Genomic DNA, 7,356 nt, shown 5'->3' on the forward strand with positions numbered 1-7,356 from the left:
CAGATACCTCGTTTCATTTGTCAGTGAAATAATTTGCTCACCCTTACCCTAACCCACTCCAAACGAGCCATGTTCGTTCCGAGGGGTCTTCTAGCATCCAAACGGCTTAATATACGGAAAATAAAGTAGATCCATTGCGAGCAGATTTTAGGCTTTTTCACGACCTGGCATAATTTGCCAAAATTGAGCAAAATAAGTATTTTCCCAAATTGAGCCCGAAACCCCCTTAAACCAGCCGTGTTCGTTCTGAAGGGTGTTATTGCATCCAAACGGGTTAATATACGGAAAATAAAGAAGATCTAGTCCGAGCGAAATTTTAGGCTCTCTCGCCCTAATCACGATCTTGCCAAATTGCCCTAAATTGAGCAAAATAAGTTTTTTTCCGAAATGCAGCCCAATACCCCCCAAACCAGCCGTGTTCGTGTTCAATGGATGCTAGAAGTAGCATCCATCGAATTTTTCCCCACTCGGGTTAGGGTAATTTGTAATAATTTGCTCTTAGCCATTTGTCACTGAAATAATTTGCTCTTAGCCAATCAGATAGCTCGTATCATTTGTCACTGAAATAATTTGCTCCTAGCCAATCAGATACCTCGTTTCATTTGTAATAATTTGCTCTTAGCCAATCAGATACCTCGTTTCATTTGTCAGTGAAATAATTTGCTCACCCTTACCCTAACCCACTCCAAACGAGCCCTGTTCGTTCCGAGGGGTCTTCTAGCATCCAAACGGCTTAATATACGGAAAATAAAGTAGATCCATTGCGAGCAGATTTTAGACTTTTTCACGATCTGGCATAATTGGCCAAAATTGAGCAAAATAAGTATTTTCCAAAATTGAGCCAGAAACTCCCTCAAACCAGCCATGTTCGTTCCGAGGGTGTTATTGCATCCAAACGGGTTAATATACGGAAAATAAAGAAGATCTAGTCCGAGCGAAATTTTAGGCTCTCTCGCCCTAATCACGATCTTGCCAAATTGCCCTAAATTGAGCAAAATAAGTTTTTTTCCGAAATGCAGCCCAATACCCCCCAAACCAGCCGTGTTCGTGTTCAATGGATGCTAGAAGTAGCATCCATCGAATTTTTCCCCACTCGGGTTAGGGTAATTTGTAATAATTTGCTCTTAGCCATTTGTCAGTGAAACAATTTGATCTTAGCCAATCAGATAGCTTGTATCATTTGTCAGTGAAAAATATTGCTATTAGCCAATCAGAAAGCACGTTTCATTTGTAATAATTTGCTCTTAGCCAATCAGATACCTCGTTTCATTTGTCAGTGAAATAATTTGCTCACCCTTACCCTAACCCACTCCAAACGAGCCATGTTCGTTCCGAGGGGTCTTCTAGCATCCAAACGGCTTAATATACGGAAAATAAAGTAGATCCATTGCGAGCAGATTTTAGGCTTTTTCACGACCTGGCATAATTTGCCAAAATTGAGCAAAATAAGTATTTTCCCAAATTGAGCCCGAAACCCCCTTAAACCAGCCGTGTTCGTTCTGAAGGGTGTTATTGCATCCAAACGGGTTAATATACGGAAAATAAAGAAGATCTAGTCCGAGCGAAATTTTAGGCTCTCTCGCCCTAATCACGATCTTGCCAAATTGCCCTAAATTGAGCAAAATAAGTTTTTTTCCGAAATGCAGCCCAATACCCCCCAAACCAGCCGTGTTCGTGTTCAATGGATGCTAGAAGTAGCATCCATCGAATTTTTCCCCACTCGGGTTAGGGTAATTTGTAATAATTTGCTCTTAGCCATTTGTCACTGAAATAATTTGCTCTTAGCCAATCAGATAGCTCGTATCATTTGTCACTGAAATAATTTGCTCCTAGCCAATCAGATACCTCGTTTCATTTGTAATAATTTGCTCTTAGCCAATCAGATACCTCGTTTCATTTGTCAGTGAAATAATTTGCTCACCCTTACCCTAACCCACTCCAAACGAGCCATGTTCGTTCCGAGGGGTCTTCTAGCATCCAAACGGCTTAATATACGGAAAATAAAGTAGATCCATTGCGAGCAGATTTTAGACTTTTTCACGATCTGGCATAATTGGCCAAAATTGAGCAAAATAAGTATTTTCCAAAATTGAGCCAGAAACTCCCTCAAACCAGCCATGTTCGTTCCGAGGGTGTTATTGCATCCAAACGGGTTAATATACGGAAAATAAAGAAGATCTAGTCCGAGCGAAATTTTAGGCTCTCTCGCCCTAATCACGATCTTGCCAAATTGCCCTAAATTGAGCAAAATAAGTTTTTTTCCGAAATGCAGCCCAATACCCCCCAAACCAGCCGTGTTCGTGTTCAATGGATGCTAGAAGTAGCATCCATCGAATTTTTCCCCACTCGGGTTAGGGTAATTTGTAATAATTTGCTCTTAGCCATTTGTCAGTGAAACAATTTGATCTTAGCCAAACAGATAGCTTGTATCATTTGTCAGTGAAAAATATTGCTATTAGCCAATCAGAAAGCACGTTTCATTTGTAATAATTTGCTCTTAGCCAATCAGATACCTCGTTTCATTTGTCAGTGAAATAATTTGCTCACCCTTACCCTAACCCACTCCAAACGAGCCATGTTCGTTCCGAGGGGTCTTCTAGCATCCAAACGGCTTAATATACGGAAAATAAAGTAGATCCATTGCGAGCAGATTTTAGACTTTTTCACGATCTGGCATAATTGGCCAAAATTGAGCAAAATAAGTATTTTCCAAAATTGAGCCAGAAACTCCCTCAAACCAGCCATGTTCGTTCCGAGGGGTGTTCTAGCATCCAAACGGGTAAATATACAGTAAATAAAGAAGATCCATTCTGAGCGGATTTTAGGCTCTTTCGCAACCTGGCCAAATTTGCCAAAATTGAGCAAAATAAGTATTTTCCCAAATTGAGCCCGAAACCCCCTTAAACCAGCCGTGTTCGTTCTGAAGGGTGTTATTGCATCCAAACGGGTTAATATACGGAAAATAAAGAAGATCTAGTCCGAGCGAAATTTTAGGCTCTCTCGCCCTAATCACGATCTTGCCAAATTGCCCTAAATTGAGCAAAATAAGTTTTTTTCCGAAATGCAGCCCAATACCCCCCAAACCAGCCGTGTTCGTGTTCAATGGATGCTAGAAGTAGCATCCATCGAATTTTTCCCCACTCGGGTTAGGGTAATTTGTAATAATTTGCTCTTAGCCAATCAGATAGCTCGTATCATTTGTCACTGAAATAATTTGCTCTTAGCCAATCAGATAGCTAGTTTCATTTGTCAGTGAAATAATTTGCTTTCAGCCAATCAGATAGCTCGTTTTATTTGTAATAATTTGCTCTTAGCCAATCAGATAATTCGTATCATTTGTCAGTGAAACAGTTTGCTTTTAGCCAATTAGATAGCTTGTATCATTTGTCAGTGAAAAATATTGCTATTAGCCAATCAGAAAGCACGTTTCATTTCTAATAATTGGCTCTTAGCCAATCAGATACCTCGTTTCAGTCAGTGAAATAATTTGCTCACCCTAACCCTAACCCACTCCAAACGAGCCATGTTCGTTCCGAGGGGTCTTCTAGCATCCAAACGGCTTAATATACGGAAAATAAAGTAGATCCATTGCGAGCAGATTTTAGGCTTTTTCACGACCTGGCATAATTTGCCAAAATTGAGCAAAATAAGTATTTTCCCAAATTGAGCCCGAAACCCCCTTAAACCAGCCGTGTTCGTTCTGAAGGGTGTTATTGCATCCAAACGGGTTAATATACGGAAAATAAAGAAGATCTAGTCCGAGCGAAATTTTAGGCTCTCTCGCCCTAATCACGATCTTGCCAAATTGCCCTAAATTGAGCAAAATAAGTTTTTTTCCGAAATGCAGCCCAATACCCCCCAAACCAGCCGTGTTCGTGTTCAATGGATGCTAGAAGTAGCATCCATCGAATTTTTCCCCACTCGGGTTAGGGTAATTTGTAATAATTTGCTCTTAGCCATTTGTCACTGAAATAATTTGCTCTTAGCCAATCAGATAGCTCGTATCATTTGTCACTGAAATAATTTGCTCCTAGCCAATCAGATACCTCGTTTCATTTGTAATAATTTGCTCTTAGCCAATCAGATACCTCGTTTCATTTGTCAGTGAAATAATTTGCTCACCCTTACCCTAACCCACTCCAAACGAGCCATGTTCGTTCCGAGGGGTCTTCTAGCATCCAAACGGCTTAATATACGGAAAATAAAGTAGTTCCATTGCGAGCAGATTTTAGACTTTTTCACGATCTGGCATAATTGGCCAAAATTGAGCAAAATAAGTATTTTCAAAAATTGAGCCAGAAACTCCCTCAAACCAGCCATGTTCGTTCCGAGGGTGTTATTGCATCCAAACGGGTTAATATACGGAAAATAAAGAAGATCTAGTCCGAGCGAAATTTTAGGCTCTCTCGCCCTAATCACGATCTTGCCAAATTGCCCTAAATTGAGCAAAATAAGTTTTTTTCCGAAATGCAGCCCAATACCCCCCAAACCAGCCGTGTTCGTGTTCAATGGATGCTAGAAGTAGCATCCATCGAATTTTTCCCCACTCGGGTTAGGGTAATTTGTAATAATTTGCTCTTAGCCATTTGTCAGTGAAACAATTTGATCTTAGCCAATCAGATAGCTTGTATCATTTGTCAGTGAAAAATATTGCTATTAGCCAATCAGAAAGCACGTTTCATTTGTAATAATTTGCTCTTAGCCAATCAGATACCTCGTTTCATTTGTCAGTGAAATAATTTGCTCACCCTTACCCTAACCCACTCCAAACGAGCCATGTTCGTTCCGAGGGGTCTTCTAGCATCCAAACGGCTTAATATACGGAAAATAAAGTAGATCCATTGCGAGCAGATTTTAGGCTTTTTCACGACCTGGCATAATTTGCCAAAATTGAGCAAAATAAGTATTTTCCCAAATTGAGCCCGAAACCCCCTTAAACCAGCCGTGTTCGTTCTGAAGGGTGTTATTGCATCCAAACGGGTTAATATACGGAAAATAAAGAAGATCTAGTCCGAGCGAAATTTTAGGCTCTCTCGCCCTAATCACGATCTTGCCAAATTGCCCTAAATTGAGCAAAATAAGTTTTTTTCCGAAATGCAGCCCAATACCCCCCAAACCAGCCGTGTTCGTGTTCAATGGATGCTAGAAGTAGCATCCATCGAATTTTTCCCCACTCGGGTTAGGGTAATTTGTAATAATTTGCTCTTAGCCATTTGTCACTGAAATAATTTGCTCTTAGCCAATCAGATAGCTCGTATCATTTGTCACTGAAATAATTTGCTCCTAGCCAATCAGATACCTCGTTTCATTTGTAATAATTTGCTCTTAGCCAATCAGATACCTCGTTTCATTTGTCAGTGAAATAATTTGCTCACCCTTACCCTAACCCACTCCAAACGAGCCATGTTCGTTCCGAGGGGTCTTCTAGCATCCAAACGGCTTAATATACGGAAAATAAAGTAGATCCATTGCGAGCAGATTTTAGACTTTTTCACGATCTGGCATAATTGGCCAAAATTGAGCAAAATAAGTATTTTCCAAAATTGAGCCAGAAACTCCCTCAAACCAGCCATGTTCGTTCCGAGGGTGTTATTGCATCCAAACGGGTTAATATACGGAAAATAAAGAAGATCTAGTCCGAGCGAAATTTTAGGCTCTCTCGCCCTAATCACGATCTTGCCAAATTGCCCTAAATTGAGCAAAATAAGTTTTTTTCCGAAATGCAGCCCAATACCCCCCAAACCAGCCGTGTTCGTGTTCAATGGATGCTAGAAGTAGCATCCATCGAATTTTTCCCCACTCGGGTTAGGGTAATTTGTAATAATTTGCTCTTAGCCATTTGTCAGTGAAACAATTTGATCTTAGCCAATCAGATAGCTTGTATCATTTGTCAGTGAAAAATATTGCTATTAGCCAATCAGAAAGCACGTTTCATTTGTAATAATTTGCTCTTAGCCAATCAGATACCTCGTTTCATTTGTCAGTGAAATAATTTGCTCACCCTTACCCTAACCCACTCCAAACGAGCCATGTTCGTTCCGAGGGGTCTTCTAGCATCCAAACGGCTTAATATACGGAAAATAAAGTAGATCCATTGCGAGCAGATTTTAGGCTTTTTCACGACCTGGCATAATTTGCCAAAATTGAGCAAAATAAGTATTTTCCCAAATTGAGCCCGAAACCCCCTTAAACCAGCCGTGTTCGTTCTGAAGGGTGTTATTGCATCCAAACGGGTTAATATACGGAAAATAAAGAAGATCTAGTCCGAGCGAAATTTTAGGCTCTCTCGCCCTAATCACGATCTTGCCAAATTGCCCTAAATTGAGCAAAATAAGTTTTTTTCCGAAATGCAGCCCAATACCCCCCAAACCAGCCGTGTTCGTGTTCAATGGATGCTAGAAGTAGCATCCATCGAATTTTTCCCCACTCGGGTTAGGGTAATTTGTAATAATTTGCTCTTAGCCATTTGTCACTGAAATAATTTGCTCTTAGCCAATCAGATAGCTCGTATCATTTGTCACTGAAATAATTTGCTCCTAGCCAATCAGATACCTCGTTTCATTTGTAATAATTTGCTCTTAGCCAATCAGATACCTCGTTTCATTTGTCAGTGAAATAATTTGCTCACCCTTACCCTAACCCACTCCAAACGAGCCATGTTCGTTCCGAGGGGTCTTCTAGCATCCAAACGGCTTAATATACGGAAAATAAAGTAGATCCATTGCGAGCAGATTTTAGACTTTTTCACGATCTGGCATAATTGGCCAAAATTGAGCAAAATAAGTATTTTCCAAAATTGAGCCAGAAACTCCCTCAAACCAGCCATGTTCGTTCCGAGGGTGTTATTGCATCCAAACGGGTTAATATACGGAAAATAAAGAAGATCTAGTCCGAGCGAAATTTTAGGCTCTCTCGCCCTAATCACGATCTTGCCAAATTGCCCTAAATTGAGCAAAATAAGTTTTTTTCCGAAATGCAGCCCAATACCCCCCAAACCAGCCGTGTTCGTGTTCAATGGATGCTAGAAGTAGCATCCATCGAATTTTTCCCCACTCGGGTTAGGGTAATTTGTAATAATTTGCTCTTAGCCATTTGTCAGTGAAACAATTTGATCTTAGCCAATCAGATAGCTTGTATCATTTGTCAGTGAAAAATATTGCTATTAGCCAATCAGAAAGCACGTTTCATTTGTAATAATTTGCTCTTAGCCAATCAGATACCTCGTTTCATTTGTCAGTGAAATAATTTGCTCACCCTTACCCTAACCCACTCCAAACGAGCCATGTTCGTTCCGAGGGGTCTTCTAGCATCCAAACGGCTTAATATACGGAAAATAAAGTAGATCCATTGCGAGCA

Source organism: Lytechinus pictus, chromosome 3 (assembly GCF_037042905.1).
Source record: "Lytechinus pictus isolate F3 Inbred chromosome 3, Lp3.0, whole genome shotgun sequence".
Lineage (NCBI taxonomy): Eukaryota > Metazoa > Echinodermata > Echinoidea > Temnopleuroida > Toxopneustidae > Lytechinus > Lytechinus pictus.